The sequence below is a fragment of the Eulemur rufifrons genome, chromosome 7 (genome assembly GCF_041146395.1).
Source record: "Eulemur rufifrons isolate Redbay chromosome 7, OSU_ERuf_1, whole genome shotgun sequence".
In the NCBI taxonomy this organism is placed as follows: Eukaryota; Metazoa; Chordata; class Mammalia; order Primates; family Lemuridae; genus Eulemur; species Eulemur rufifrons.
Genome location: NC_090989.1, coordinates 162786978 through 162801677, shown reverse-complemented (window position 1 = coordinate 162801677; position 14700 = coordinate 162786978).

Sequence of the window (14700 nt, the reverse complement as noted above, 5' to 3'; positions counted from 1 at the left end):
CAAGCTATGAATCCATAAGAAGAGGATGACAGTCAGTCTGTCTCTAAGCCAGAGGACCACTGTGAAGATAGAGTGAGATCAGAAGGCAGAAATGGGCCTGTAGACAATGCACCCCCAGACCATTGCAAGAGATTCTTTTTATTATAGGAAAGGATAGAACCTGGGTATGCAATATCACGAATAACTGGGAAGAAGAAGTAATAGCTTCATTTATTAATTTCCCAGTGCAATGTTCGGCAAGGTCACATTGAAACACACACACAAAAGAATAGAGGTGAATAAATTTTAAGGAAAGATTCCAACTGGAGCCAAGAATATAGGCAGGGGAATCTAGAATATTATTCCATAATTCATCTATGCCATATTCATGTAACTCCACAGCAAAGAGCATTCTACTTGAAAGATATTCATTTAAGAATTATCCTATTGTCCTTTTTTAAAATTTTCAGCTGATTTGTATAGCCACCTATTTTTGAAATGTATTATTTTTCCTTTATCTCATACAAAGGCCTAGGGGTTTGTTTATTTATTTGACAAAATGTGTAATCATTCCTTGAAAATAATGAATTTTGTGGGTAGAGCACAGAGAATTGTTTTTAGAAGTAAGGTTAAAAGATATGGTAGATGGGGTCTTCTCTGGTTCCATACAAAGTGTATAATTATTTTCTCTACATCTGTGAAGAATGATGTTGGTAATTTAATAGGGATTGCATTGAATCTGTAGATCACTTTGGGTAGTATAGACATTTTAACAATGTTGATTCTTCTCATCCACGAGCATGGTATATTTTTCCATCTATTTGCAAGTTCTGCTATTTCTTTTCTCAGTGTTTCATAGTTTTCCTTATAGAGGTCCTTTACCTCTTTAATTAGGTATATACCTAGATATTTTATTTTCTTTGTTGCTATTTTGAAGGATATTGAGTCTTTAATTTGGTTTTCTGATTGACTGTTATTGGCATATATAAATGCCTCTGATTTGTGTATATTAATTTTGTAGCCAGAGACTTTGCTATATTCGTTAATCAATTCCAGGAGTCTCATGGTTGAATCCTGGGGGTTTTCCAGATATAGCATCATATCATCAGCAAAAAGTGAGAGTTTGATCTCTTCCTTCCCTATTTGGACTCCCTTGATTCTGCTCTCTTGCCTGATAGCTCTCGCAAGGACTTCCAATACTATGTTGAAAAGTAATGGGGACAGTGGGCAGCCCTGTCTGGTTCCAGTTCTAAGTGGGAGTGCTTTCAATTTTTCCCCGTTCAGAATGATGTTGGCTGTGGATTTGTCATATATGGCTCATATCATTTTTAGGTAGGTTCCATCTACGCCTATTTTGTTAAGCGTTTTTATCATAAAAGGGTGTTGAATTTTGTCAAATGCTTTTTCTGCATCTAATGAGAGTATCATATGGTTTTTGTTTTTGCTTCTATTTATGTGGTGAATTACATGTATAGATTTACGTATGTTGAACCACCCCTGCATCTCTGGGATGAAGCCCACTTGGTCGTGGTGGATTATTTTTTTGATAAGTACTTGGATTCGATTTGCTAGTATTTTATTGAGAATTTTTGCATCTATATTCATGAGAGAAATTGGTCTGTAGTTCTCTATTTTTGTTGCGTCCTTTCCAGGTTTTGGTATCAATGTTATATTGGCTTGGTAGAACGTGTTGGGGAGAATTCCATCCTTCTCAATATTGGAGAATAGTTTATGTAGGATGGGCACCAGTTCTTCTTTGTATGTATGGTAAAATTCAGGTGTGAACCCATCTGGACCAGGGCTTTTCTTTTTGGGAAGGTTTTTTATTGCTGTTTCGATTTCAGTTCTTGATATTGGTCTGTTCAGGTACTCTATTTCTTCCTGGTTGAGCCTGGGAAGACTATGTGTTTCTAAAAATTTGTCCATTTCCTCTGCATTCTCCAGTTTGTGTGCATAAAGATTTTTGTAGAATTCATAGATGACATCTTGTACCTCTGTAGCATCGGTTGTGATTTCTCCTTTCATGTTCCTAATGGAGGTTATTAGAGATTTTACTTTTGTGCTCTTGGTTAGTCTAGCCAGAGGTGTGTATTTTGTTTATCTTTTCAAAGAACCAACTTTTTGTTTTATTAATTTCCCTTATAGTTTCTTTGTTGTCCTTTTCATTTAATTCTGATTTGATCTTAGTAATTTCTTGCCTTCTGCTGGGTTTGGGATCGTTCTGTTCTTCTTTCTCCAGCTCTTTGAGTCTATTCGTTAGGTTGTATGTTTGTAGGTTTTCTGTCTTTTTGATATAGGCATTTATGGATATGAATTTCCCTCTCAGGACTGCTTTAGCTGCGTCCCATAGATTTTGATAAGTTCTATCTCCATTGTCATTTAATTCAAAGAAACTTTTGATTTCCATCTTGATTTCTTCCTTTATAGAATAATTATTCAGGAGAAAGTTATTTAGCTTCCATGACTTTGAGTAAGAGTGAGGGTTTCTGTCTGTGTTCATTGTTACTTTTATTCTGCTGTGATCTGAGAAGATGTATGGTATAATTTCTATTTTTTTGAATTTTTTAAGCCATGATTTATGTCCTAGGACATGGTCAATCTTAGAGAATGTCCCATGAGCTGATGAGAAGAATGTATATTTTGTGGACTTTGGGTAGAATGTCCTATAGATGTCAGCCATGCCCATTTGTTCTAGCATTCTATTTAGGTCCATTATGTCTTTGTTTATTTTCTGTTTAGAGGATCTGTCCTGTACTGTCAGTGGGGTATTAAAGTCTTCAGCTATTACAGTATTGTTATCTATCATTTGGTTCAGATCTAGTAGGGTTTGCTTTATGAATCTAGGTGCACCTAGGTTGGGTGCATATATATTGAGTATAGTCATGGCTTCTTGTTGAATTGTGCCCTTGAGCAGTATGTAGTAGCCATCTGCCAGACCTCAAACTATACTACAAGGCCGTGGTTCTTAAAACAGCCTGGTACTGGCACAAGTACAGGGACACAGACCAGTGGAACACAACAGAAAATCCAAATATAGAACCATCCTCATATAGTCACCTAATTTTTGACAAAGCGGGAAAGAATATACTCTGGGGACAAGAATCCCTATTCAATAAATGGTGCTGGGAGAATTGGTTAGCCACTTGTAGAAGACTGAAACAGGATCCACAGCTTTCACCTCTCACAAAAATCAAATCACGGTGGATAACAGACTTAAACCTTAGGCGTGATACAATCAGAATTCTAGAAGAAAATGTAGGAAAGACTCTTACAGACATTGGCCTAGGTAAAGAATTTATGAAAAAGACCCCCAAGGCAATCACAGCAGCAACAAAAATTAATGAATGGGACATGATTAAATTAAAAAGCTTCTGCACAGCCAAAGAAACAGTCACGAGAATAAACAGACCACCTACAGAATGGGAAAAAATTTTTGCATACTACACATCAGATAAAGGACTGATAACAAGAATCTATTTAGAACTCAGGAAAATCAGCAAGAAAAAATCAAACAACCCTATCAAAAAGTGGGCAAATGACATGAATAGAAACTTCTCAGAAGAAGATATAAGAATGGCTAACAAATATATGAAAAAATGCTCAACATCCCTAATCATCAGAGAAATGCAAATCAAAACCACAATGAGATATCACTTAACCCCAGTGAGAATGGCCTTTATCAAAAAAACCCAAAACAACACATGTTGGCGTGGATGTGGAGAGAGAGGAACACTCATAGACTGTTGGTGGGACTGCAAACTAGTGCAACCCCTGTGGAAAGCATTATGGAGGTATCTTAAACAGATTCAAGTAGACCTGCCATTCGATCCAGCAATCCCATTATTGGGCATATACCCAAAGGAAAAAAGGTCATTCTGTAACAAAGACACATGTACCCGAATGTTTATAGCAGCACAATTCACAATAGCAAAGATGTGGAAACAACCCAAATGCCCATCAATACATGATTGGATTAGTAAGCTGTGGTATATGTATACCATGGAATATTACCCAGCTATAAGGAATAATGAAGATACAACATCTCTATGGTTCTCCTGGAGAGAATTGGAACCCATTATATTAAGTGAAGTATCCCAAGAATGGAAAAACAAGCATCACATGTACTCACCAGAAAATTGGTTTCCCTGATCATCACCTAAATAGACATCTGGGAACGACACCAATCGGATATCAGACTGAGGTGGGGGGTGGGGGAGGGGATGGGTGTATGCCTACACAATGAGTGCATTGCGCACCCTTTGGGGAATGGTAACGCTTGAAGGTGCTGACTCGGGAAGGGGGGGTGGGGAAGGGAGGGATATATACCTACATCATGGGTGCAACACGCACTACCTGGGGAACGGACACGCCTGGAGCTCTGACTTGGGGGGAAAGGCGGTACATGGGCAACGTATGTAACCTGCAATTCTGTATCCCCCATAACAATAAGATGAAATATAAAAAAAAAAAGATATGGTAGAAAGAATTAGAGAAAACAAGAGGAGAGGTTCCAGAGGCTCCTTTACAAAATAGCTTGAAGGTCTTGCCTTCAAAGGAGAGAGTGAGCTGCTTGTGGATGATGAGACAGCTCTGCCGCCGGCGCAGCCTCACCACACACCGGCTGTGTGACTGCATTGTGGAGTAGACTTACAGGGGCCCCCGTTGTCTCATGACCAAGAGTCAACATGAGAACTTTAAAGGCTCGTTTCAAGGACCCCAGGGGCCAATGCCCGTGGCTGCACTAGCAGGGTGGGTGCCAACATCCATACAGTTTCCGGTGTTTTCTCCAACAGCCCTTTGGCGATGCCTATCTTAGTATGAAGCCTTCCTCGCAACTAACTAAGGAAATCTGCTCAAAGTTTGATCCCTTCACTTGTATCACTCAACCCCTCAGCAAAAGCAGAGAAACTCATTTCACAACTGAGAAATCGGCCCAGCATGGAATTGAAAACTCTTCATTCAATTCACAAGAGTCGGCCCCTGTGAAAACAAGACACAGCCATAAAACATGAGTGCCCAGATTTATTAAATTAGAATTTTTTATAGGTGAGTTAAGATGAAATGCACACTAAAGCATCCACAACTTACTGGGTTCCTCCTTATGCATTTGCTAAATAGGATACATTTGACAGTGGTTGTGTTACTGATTTAAACCAAATGTTGCTCCTCAGTATTGGAGTATTACAGAAAATATGGGTACTATAGCACTGTACCAAATTACAGTGATACAACATTGCATGCAGATTTGAATCACACGAATTCAAAATTATATGACATAAAATGCATTGAGCCTCTCTTTATGTACAAAACTGGAAATAATGCAACCTCCCCCCACCAAATTAAAAGTTTGTTGACAATCACATAATTTAATGTCAGAATGAAGACAGTGGAGTTTACGGTTGGGCTACTTGGGAACACTCATTTTAGCTGGTAAACCAGAATCCTCCCTATTTTTTGGTATTAATCTTCTAATAGGTGAATTTTGAATTATATAAGGACTCTAGTAACATATTTTTCAAATAAAATATGACCTTTCTGTGTGTTTTTCACTTATCATTTAAGAACCAAAAATCCAGACAGATGCCTGAAGCATAAGGACTGCTGGGAACCAGCAACGTGGAACAGATTGTTCTAGAAAGTAGGAAGTAAAGACTGCTTTATAAGGTATGGGCTAAGTCTGGTGGATATACAGTTATTTCATCCATCTAATCTGTCAAGGTCATTGCTGTCAATACGCAGGGCATGCTCAGGGTCTCAGACATGCTACTGAGTCCTTGCGACTCTCTTTGGTCTCTTGCAGTCACTAACAGAGAGAGGCTTCTCAAGCTCCCAGGAACATTCGGGAATCAGTTTAAGGTTTTACAAAGTACTTTCACATACATTAATTAGACTGTTTTTGGTGTCTATAATAACCTTGTGAGGTAGGTAAGCTGAGGAAACTAATACACAAAGAGGACAAAAGAGTTGCAAAAAGTCACAAAACTAAGCAGTATGAGGCCCAGGTCTTCAGACTCCACATCAGGAACTCATTGCATCATGCCAAGCTGTGTTCATACTTTGAAAACAGTCAAAGAGGAGAAGGGCAGCTCTCCACTCAGGGTTAGGGTGAGTGAAACTCATGCACCCTCAGATCATGGACTCTTTGCTTGCTGCTTTTGGCTGCCCAGCACCCATTCCCTTAGTCTGGTGGGACAAGTGATGGACATGCTCCACTCTCTCCTTCCAAGAATGAGCATGTGAGCAAATAGGTCAACTGGATGCTCCCTTCCAGGAATCTCAATTTCAACCAAGGAATGAACAGAATGAAAATGGCTGGGGTTCTTTCAGGGAGCCTTGGCACTCTGATGATGCTACAAAATAATCCCTGCTGAGTAGAACTGCCTTTGTTCTTGTCCTTTTCCAAGCCTGCTTCCTCAGCCTCCCACTGATTCCGTAGGCAACCCTACCCCATTCAACATATTTCTGCTTGGTTACATTAGCCAAAATACATTTTGGCTACCTGCTACTTTTTGGTTACTTGCAATCAAAGAAACCTAGACTGAAACCCAACTAAGTCTGTATCTTTGCATGTACACTGGTGCCTAAAGAATAAGAGACATGAGAATTCCAGTGTGTGCATGTGTGTATGTACACATCTACATGCTCTTACTCCCAAAAGAATATACCTCATGCCCAAGAGAAAATGCTTTGCAACTTTTATGTGATATCTTGAACAATTATTGAAAATAATGTTTTGCTAAATTTTGTATGAACTAAATGGGGATTTAAGATTGTTCTTGTTGAAATGAAAGAGAAGTTTGGCTTAATCTGATGTCTGTTTAGTATTTGATACCTTAATTCATTGTTTTGCTGATGCTTTTATTTTTTTTCACAACCCCCAAATAAGAACAATTGTGTTTGTGTGGTGATACAATGATATGATTTCTTTTGGAGATGGCATATTATTCTGAACTATATCTCCAGTCTTCTGGTAATGTATCAGGTCTTCCTGTTGTGTGTGTGTTGAACAAAAACAGCAACAATCAGTGGATAAAAATATTCCCTCTTCCCTTGCAAAAGCTGAAGCAGTCATCCAGAAGTTGTAGATCGGAAAATCCCAAGATTTCTATCCAACTTAAATTGACTTTTTCACATTTCCCCATTCTATAGCTTACTTTCTTGATGGCATTCTCTTCCCCATGATCCCAGTAATTCCAAAGCAATTACATTTCCAAGAAAAGAAATGCAATAAACAAAGTAAATTCATAAAGTGGGGCTCCGAATGCATTTCTGCCATCTTTAGTTTGATGTCTGATCCTAGAGGATGTACACAGAGCAGCAGGGAGATCATCTGTAATCTTCATTATGATGACAGCAACATATACTGCAAAATGCTCTCCCATGATTGAAGATGCTTGATGAATTCTTTATAATTTCCCAAAAAATATTGTATTAGGTGTCGACATATGCACAGGAGGAAGCTATCACCCTCAAGTTTATAATCATGTGCCTACAGGATTTTAGGCTAGAAATGGGCTGAAGTATTTAGTTCCCACAGAGATGATCATACTGATTAGCTGCTTCCCCAAGTTTATTGTTAAAGTTTTACCTGAACTTGGATAGATTTATGTGTCTTTGTTGATGCTGAACATTTTGGGAAACATAATAAATGAATTGAGGTTAGAGAAGAAAGTGAGGGAGGAGGGAGGGAAGAAGGAAGAAAGGAAGGAAAGTAGGAAAGAAGGAAGGAAGGAAGGGAAGAAGGGAGGGAGGATATATCATCTTCTATTTCAACTTATGATGTATAGACTAGCCAGTTATCTATATACCCATTCTCACTGAAAATATGTCAGTCCCAAAAGACTTACCCATCACTCAGCCCTTGCCACATTCTCTGTCCTGATTTGCATCAGCTGTTTTTTTTTTCTTTTCAAGACATGCAAATATATGTGCATATTATCCCATAAAGAGCATTATCAGGAAAGCAAATATCAGGCATCGTACAGCATAGACTTTATCACACAGCCTAGTGGAGATGGATTTTGAACTTTGGTTTTGAGGAATTATCTATGCTGTTCTTTCCTCTCATTAATGCAAATACTAAAAAATTAAATACATCTACGAAATGTGTTTTTGTAAAGGAGGCATGCAAGCTTAATTAAGAATTTAACTGTGAATGTTACTGTAAAAGAATTACAATTGTACCTAATGTGAAAGATTTTAATTTTTCCCATCTAATTTATTCATTATTTAGGTAAAATTATGGTAATCAGGTATTACATGCCAGATTACACAAACGAATGGTATGAATGTAAGTTTTTTTAAATGATCATATACTCTGGCTTTCATTTTACCAAATTGAGGAAAAGCATGGGTCATACATATTAATGAGGCTTTATCACCATTTAAATTTGCCAACTAATCATCATTCTGACTATCATTCTAAAAATTCAGTTCTGCATTCAAGCTGTCTGGATACTGCCAGCAAGTCCACCAACAGAGTGTATCTTTACTATTTACAAATGCCAGAAATCCTCCAGTCTAAACCCAGTAAGGATCTAGGAAGGCAACATTGCCTTTGAAAAGGCTCCCCACCCTCTCTTGCCCTGGATTTTGGAAGCTTCCTGTATGCTCTGTCTTTCCTTCCCAAAGAACTCTCCATACTGTAGTGAAAGCATGTTTCTGATGGTGGACTATGAATTCAGAATACAATAGCCATGTCTCCTCCCTGCTCTATCCCAGTGCCTGGTAAAGATATTCATTAGGTGTAGGAGTCTTTGAATGAGTGCATAGATGTATGCGGCAAATATTGAACACGTAGATATTCTCCCTCTGGGGGTAGGATCTCAGTCCCTATGAAGCTTACATTCTGTACAGGGGTTCTCTCATCTCTTGTAATAAGATCCCAAGATTTGGGGATGGGTCTAAGAGGGAGGAACCTCCTTTCATGTCTCTTGAGCCATTTCTCTTTTTATCCAATAGCTCTACACTGAAGTTTTTAATACAAGGTCAGCTAATGATAAAGTGCTATTCTTTTTTTTTCCTGTGTCATTATTTCTTGTAATTCCTTGGGTCCCTTGCAGAGAATAGAAGTGGTTGGGCTAAGGCAGAGTCTGGCATTTCTGGGGTTCCTGATCAAATTAGCCTCTTATGGCAGCTACCATCACCCATCCTACCCCAGTTTTGGCAATTGGCCCTGACCTAATTCTCTGAGTTCCTGACTTGATAATCCACTTCCCATCATTCAATTGTGGAATGTGAGAAACACACTCTAATTATCAACGTGTGTCTATAGAATGTATAAACTACTGCTTAGTATCCCAGTACCCTGAGAACTGGATCTTGTCTATTGTTTGCTCCTCACAGGTCTACACTTTACCTTAAGGAAAAACCTAAACCAACACATCATTATCCCTGAAAGTCCGTCGTTTACATTAGGGTTCACTCTTGGTGCTGTACATTATTTGAGTTTGAACAAACGTGTAATGGCATGTATCCACAACTACTGTAACATATAGAGTAGTTTCACTGCCCTAAAAATCTTCTGTGCTCTTCCTACTATCCCTCCCTCCCCCTAATCCCTGGCAACAACTGATCTTTTTACTGTCTCCTTAGTTTTGCCTTTTTCAGAGTGTCACATAGTTAGAAGCATACAGTATGCAACCTTCTCATATTGGCTTCTCTCACTTAGTAATATGCATTTAAAGTTCCTCCATATCTTTTCATGGTTTGATAGCACATTTCTTTTTGTACTGGATAATATTCCATACATCCATTGTCTGGATGTACCACATTTTATTTACCTGTTCACCCATTGAAGGACATCTTGCTGGCTTTCAAGTTTTGGCAATTAAGAATAAAGATGCCATAAATATCTACACGTAGGTTTTTGTGTGGACATGTTTCCAACTCCTTTGGGGAAATACCAAGGAGCATGATTGCTGGATCCTATGATAAGAGTATATTTGGTTTTGTAAGAAACCTCCAAACCATCATCCAAAGTGGCCATACCACTTTGCATTTCCACCAGCAATGAATGAGAGTTCCTGTTGCTCCACATCTTTGTCAGCATTTGGTGTTATCAGTTTTCTAGATTTTGGCCATCCTAATAAGTACGTAGTGGTATTTCATTGTTGTTTTAATTTGCAATTCCCTAATGATGTATAATATTAAGTATACTTTTATATGCTTATTTGCCATCTTTATATCTTCCTTGAGGTTCAGATTTTTTGCCCATTTTTTAATTGGGCTGTTTTCTTATTGTTGAGTTTTAAGAGTTCCTTGTATGTTTTGGAAAACAGTCCTTACAGCTGTCTTTTGCAAATATTTTCTTCCAGCCTGTGGCTTGTCTTCTCATTCTCTTGAAAGCCATCCATTTTTTGTTAGTTATTCTTAAGCATCCAGGACAGGTGTTCTAAGTGCTGGCCTAGCTGGACATTTTGTATTGGTGCAACAGAGCAAGTGCCACCAAAAATCCAATCAAAATGTCAATATTTTAGTTAGGGCTAATAAATATGTGTCTCCTGTGGACAATAGTTCGCTCTTTTTCATGCTGTGCAGATTTTCAACTTTCCAGTTGAAGTGTGACCCTGCCCCTAACACCCCATGCACCTTAGCATATGAACGAACCCACATGGACTGGAATAGGATTTCTCGACCATGCCATAACAGAAAAGGACTGAAGAGTTGGTCAGAAGAAGCTACCCTGGAATGCTTAATTTAGGATTTTTTTTTTTTTCACAAAGTAGACAGCTCTGAAGTTTTTCTTTTCTTTCTTTCTTTTTTTTTTTTTTTTTTAACTTCCCTGGAGACTTCAAGTATTTGGAGCACATCTGGCATTTTACTTCATCTTGAGAGTGATCCAAGCCCAGCCTCTCTCTCTCAGCTCCTGGTCCTGGGGCTTGGCCAGGAACCTATTGAGCTGAAGAGAAAAGAGGGAAAAAATTACAGAATGTTTCCCAGATTCACACAGAGGCTCTTCTCAGTTCTCAGAAATGTCCGTAGAATTCCTAGGAGAATCAGGTAGTGTCATCATCCAATTATTCTATTATGATTTTATAATCACAGAGAGATTTCTTAACTATGTTGTAGAGCAATTTCTTGAAAAGTCTTCTCTCCTCTAAAGTTTTTCCACTTAATGCAGGTGTCAAAAAAAAAAAAATTAAAAGTGCTTTGCTTATTTCTTAAAGCCAACGTCTAGTTAATTATTTGGTAACAGCTTTGCCTGGTCAGAGAAAGATAAACAAACACAGGGAATCGTCTAATTTTTATCTGAAAAAAAATACAGTTAACAAATCACAACTGTACAGTTTTCCCTGGGATGCTAACATAGATGTAACGAATGTGACAAGAGGAACAAATCAATATTGTAATCACTAAAGCAGCCAATCAAATAATGTTTCCAGACCACAAAATATGCTATTATCTAGGGTGACAAGTGCCTGTCAGAACCAGACTTCTCTGTGCAGCAGCATGAGGCAACTTGCCAGCAGGTACACAACATGGCTGGTGAAAAGGGCCCAGCTTTCAATAACTGGGGAAAGCGGCCATCTCCTTAATGTCTTCTTGTATCCGACGCTTGGTTTCTCCATTCAGATTTCCTTGGCTTAATGTCCTTATGCGGCTAGCTTTCATTAGCCATTTCATGAAGCTCTTTCCTCTTGCTGTTTTATTTTCTTCTATGGCCGTGGGGTGAGGTGGAGGAAGGCAGATTTTCTAGAACTCCAATCTTTTGATTTAATTTATGTTTCTGAGTTGAAAGAGTCCATTTCAGCAACGGGCCCAAAGGGCTGAGGTGATTTCCCAGTCCAGATCAGGCAGGCACAGCAAGATTTCATGTAACGAGAGCTCGATACATACAGGTCCACTCTCTTGGCCACTCAAGGGCAATTATGATGGATTTAAAACGTTGGGCCCATTTTTAGTGCTCCAGCTTTCACTTAACATTAAGAAGATGGCATTGGGTCAATAAAAGGGGTTTAATAATTAAAAGCATCAATATTTAGAGTTATTTCTTAGGCCTTAAAGGGGGGAGTAATATAAAAATGATGAACTAGGTTGGATATACTTAGTTTTATTTCTATATTTCTTCTTCAGCACATATAACTTAACTTGTCAGTGTTGGAAACCACATTGAGGAGAAAACTGCACATACTCTAATGTGATTTTAAAAAATAATTTCATTTGGATTGAAATACTATGTTTAAGAGAAAAGGTGATCATTTTTAGGTGTTTCTTGATTTTGTTTGTTGGTTTTATGAAGAAATAGGTTGAGAAATAAATACAAGGAAGAAATGCAGAATTGAGGGACTCTCCTCTGTCCTCATGAGCCTCCTACTCTCTGAGTGTATTAAAAAATCAGATCAAATAGGTCGAGTATTGAATCACGTATGTGCAAAAGCCAAAGTGTTGCTTCCATCCTCACTTCTCTGGCCACACGTGGTGTGGGAGCGCTCAGGGCAGAAGGCTCTGATCCCACTGGCTTCCTTGCTGGCCCTGGGGTGCCACAAAGGGAGGTGAGCACAGGCTCCATCAGACACGGACAATCTGGGAGCCTCTAAGCGAAACGGAAAGTCATTGGAATAAAGATAAAATAAGCTGACACATTTATACATATCTCATTTTGCCCTCATAAACAGGAAAAAATATCTTCTTCTTTGACTGTGAGGTAGGCAAAATAGGTGTTAGTAACTCATTTCACATGTGGAGAAATGAAGATTAAGTATAATAATGTGCTACCAGCTTCCAAGTTGAAAAGGCCCAAGTGAGAGTTAAGTCTGGTGGCTCCAATTCTGTGTTATTTCCTAACAGTTTTAGGAGAGTCAGTTTTCATCGCAAGTAAATCTGTCCCATTAAAAGGACTACCTCTCTACCAGTACGGTAGAGAAAGCTTCCACCTTTCGTCACTTCTGATCCAGTGGTAGTCGGGGACGCTGCCAATCAATCACAGCACTTCCTCCTGCAAGCACAAGATGCAACCTCAGAATGGTTCTCAATCCACTTCGCCAGGCAGCCACTATGTGGTTGGGGTTGGTGCATGAGAAGAATTTTGCCACAAACACCAGAGGAGCCACAAAGGCATGTGTGGCAGGGATTTGCCATCCGTGAAGTATCAAGTTGTGCATCATTAGCAATTGTATCTATGTACAGCAGCTCAACTACTGTCTTCAAATTCATTTATCCAGTTGCCCAGAGTGTGTTAGACATTGTGGGGAAAAGAGGTAGGAGTCGGGCTAAATCTTACCAAGGGGCCTCCCTATTAGAGAAGAAAACTAAAATTAGAAAAGTTTGTATTGCAGAGCAAGAATTCTAAGTCAGTGCTCTGTTCGTAGAAAGTCAAACGAGTTTAGAGAAGGACACGGTTGCCTCCCACTGCAGGGTACACAAATACAGCTTCGTGGAGGGACTTGCATTTGAGCTGGGCTTTTTGGAATAGGTATGACTTTGTCATGGGAGGGAGGGAGGAGGAGGAGGAGGAGGAGTATTCCAGACACAAGAAACATTAAAAAGGCACAAGGGAGGAAACATAGGGAGCATATTGGAAACAGTGCATAGTTGGATATTAGATTAGCAAGTGCTTAGGGATGGTGGAAATAAAATGAACAGTAAGCTGATGTCAGAGAATAGCAGGCACTGGATACCAAGATAAGGTTTAGAGATTTGTTTTACGGGCAGTGGGGAGTTAATGACAGCCTCGAGAAGGTGGGTGCCATAATGAAGCTAGGCAAAGGAACAAGGCTGACAGCATCAAGAAGAATCAACTGAGCGGAAAGAGGCCTGAGGCTCCAAGGGCACTGCAGAGAACTGCAACTCCCAACCTGGGGTTGGAACACGTTACTGCCTCTTTTAGACAGTACAGCTGTAGGAGAAATAAATACCTCTGACCAGCTTTAGTACCTGCTTCTCTCTCCTGTGTTCAGAGTCTGTGTTGACCCGACCTGGAGAGATCTGGCTGCCACTTAAGGGAAGATAAAATATGACCAGCTCAGTAATGGAAACCAGGAGCACAGTGCAACTTGCTTTCCCTGCTGCAGAAAAAAATACGTCAAGAATTCTTTCTGCTTCACCCAAGCTGGAGTCCAATTTATCTGCCAGCTCAGGACTTCACTATCCTTATAGAACAGGACAGAGAGAAAGAAGAAAAAGAGAAACTGGAGGAGGAGGGAGATGAGGGCAAGGCACTGGAGTGCTCCACCCCAGAGAGCTTGGGGACAGAGGACAGGCTCCAGAGAACTAGCAACTAGCTCTTACTGACCAATTTCTGTGGACTATACGGGTTTACAGGTGTTATCTCATTTAATCTCAAAGCCACATCGTGGGGAGCATACTATTATCTCTACATTACAGATAAAGAAGCCCAGACTCAGAATCAGTGATGCTGAGCAGAACCAGCTGATGATTTCTCCATGCGCAGAGAGAAGTTGCTTGCGCAAAATGCTAAAGCCAAGTGGCAAGTGGGCAAGCCGGGGATCAGCATGGGTCTTTCTGGCTCTCCGCCATACTTTCCTCATGGCACCAGGCAACCTCTCAACCTCAGGCACCTGCCCTGGCTGAGGCTCAGTTAGGGGTCAGGAGTGGGTGCAGGGCAGTCATTATCCTTCACTAACTTGTTTTTACTCATTCCCTTAGGTCTCTTCTCTGTATTGATTTGGATTTGTTTGGATTTTGAACAATGTGTTTATTTCCAAGGGGGTTTCCAGCTCAGCATCAAAATGACTTGTCAAGCTCGGCTCCTGTGTCAGC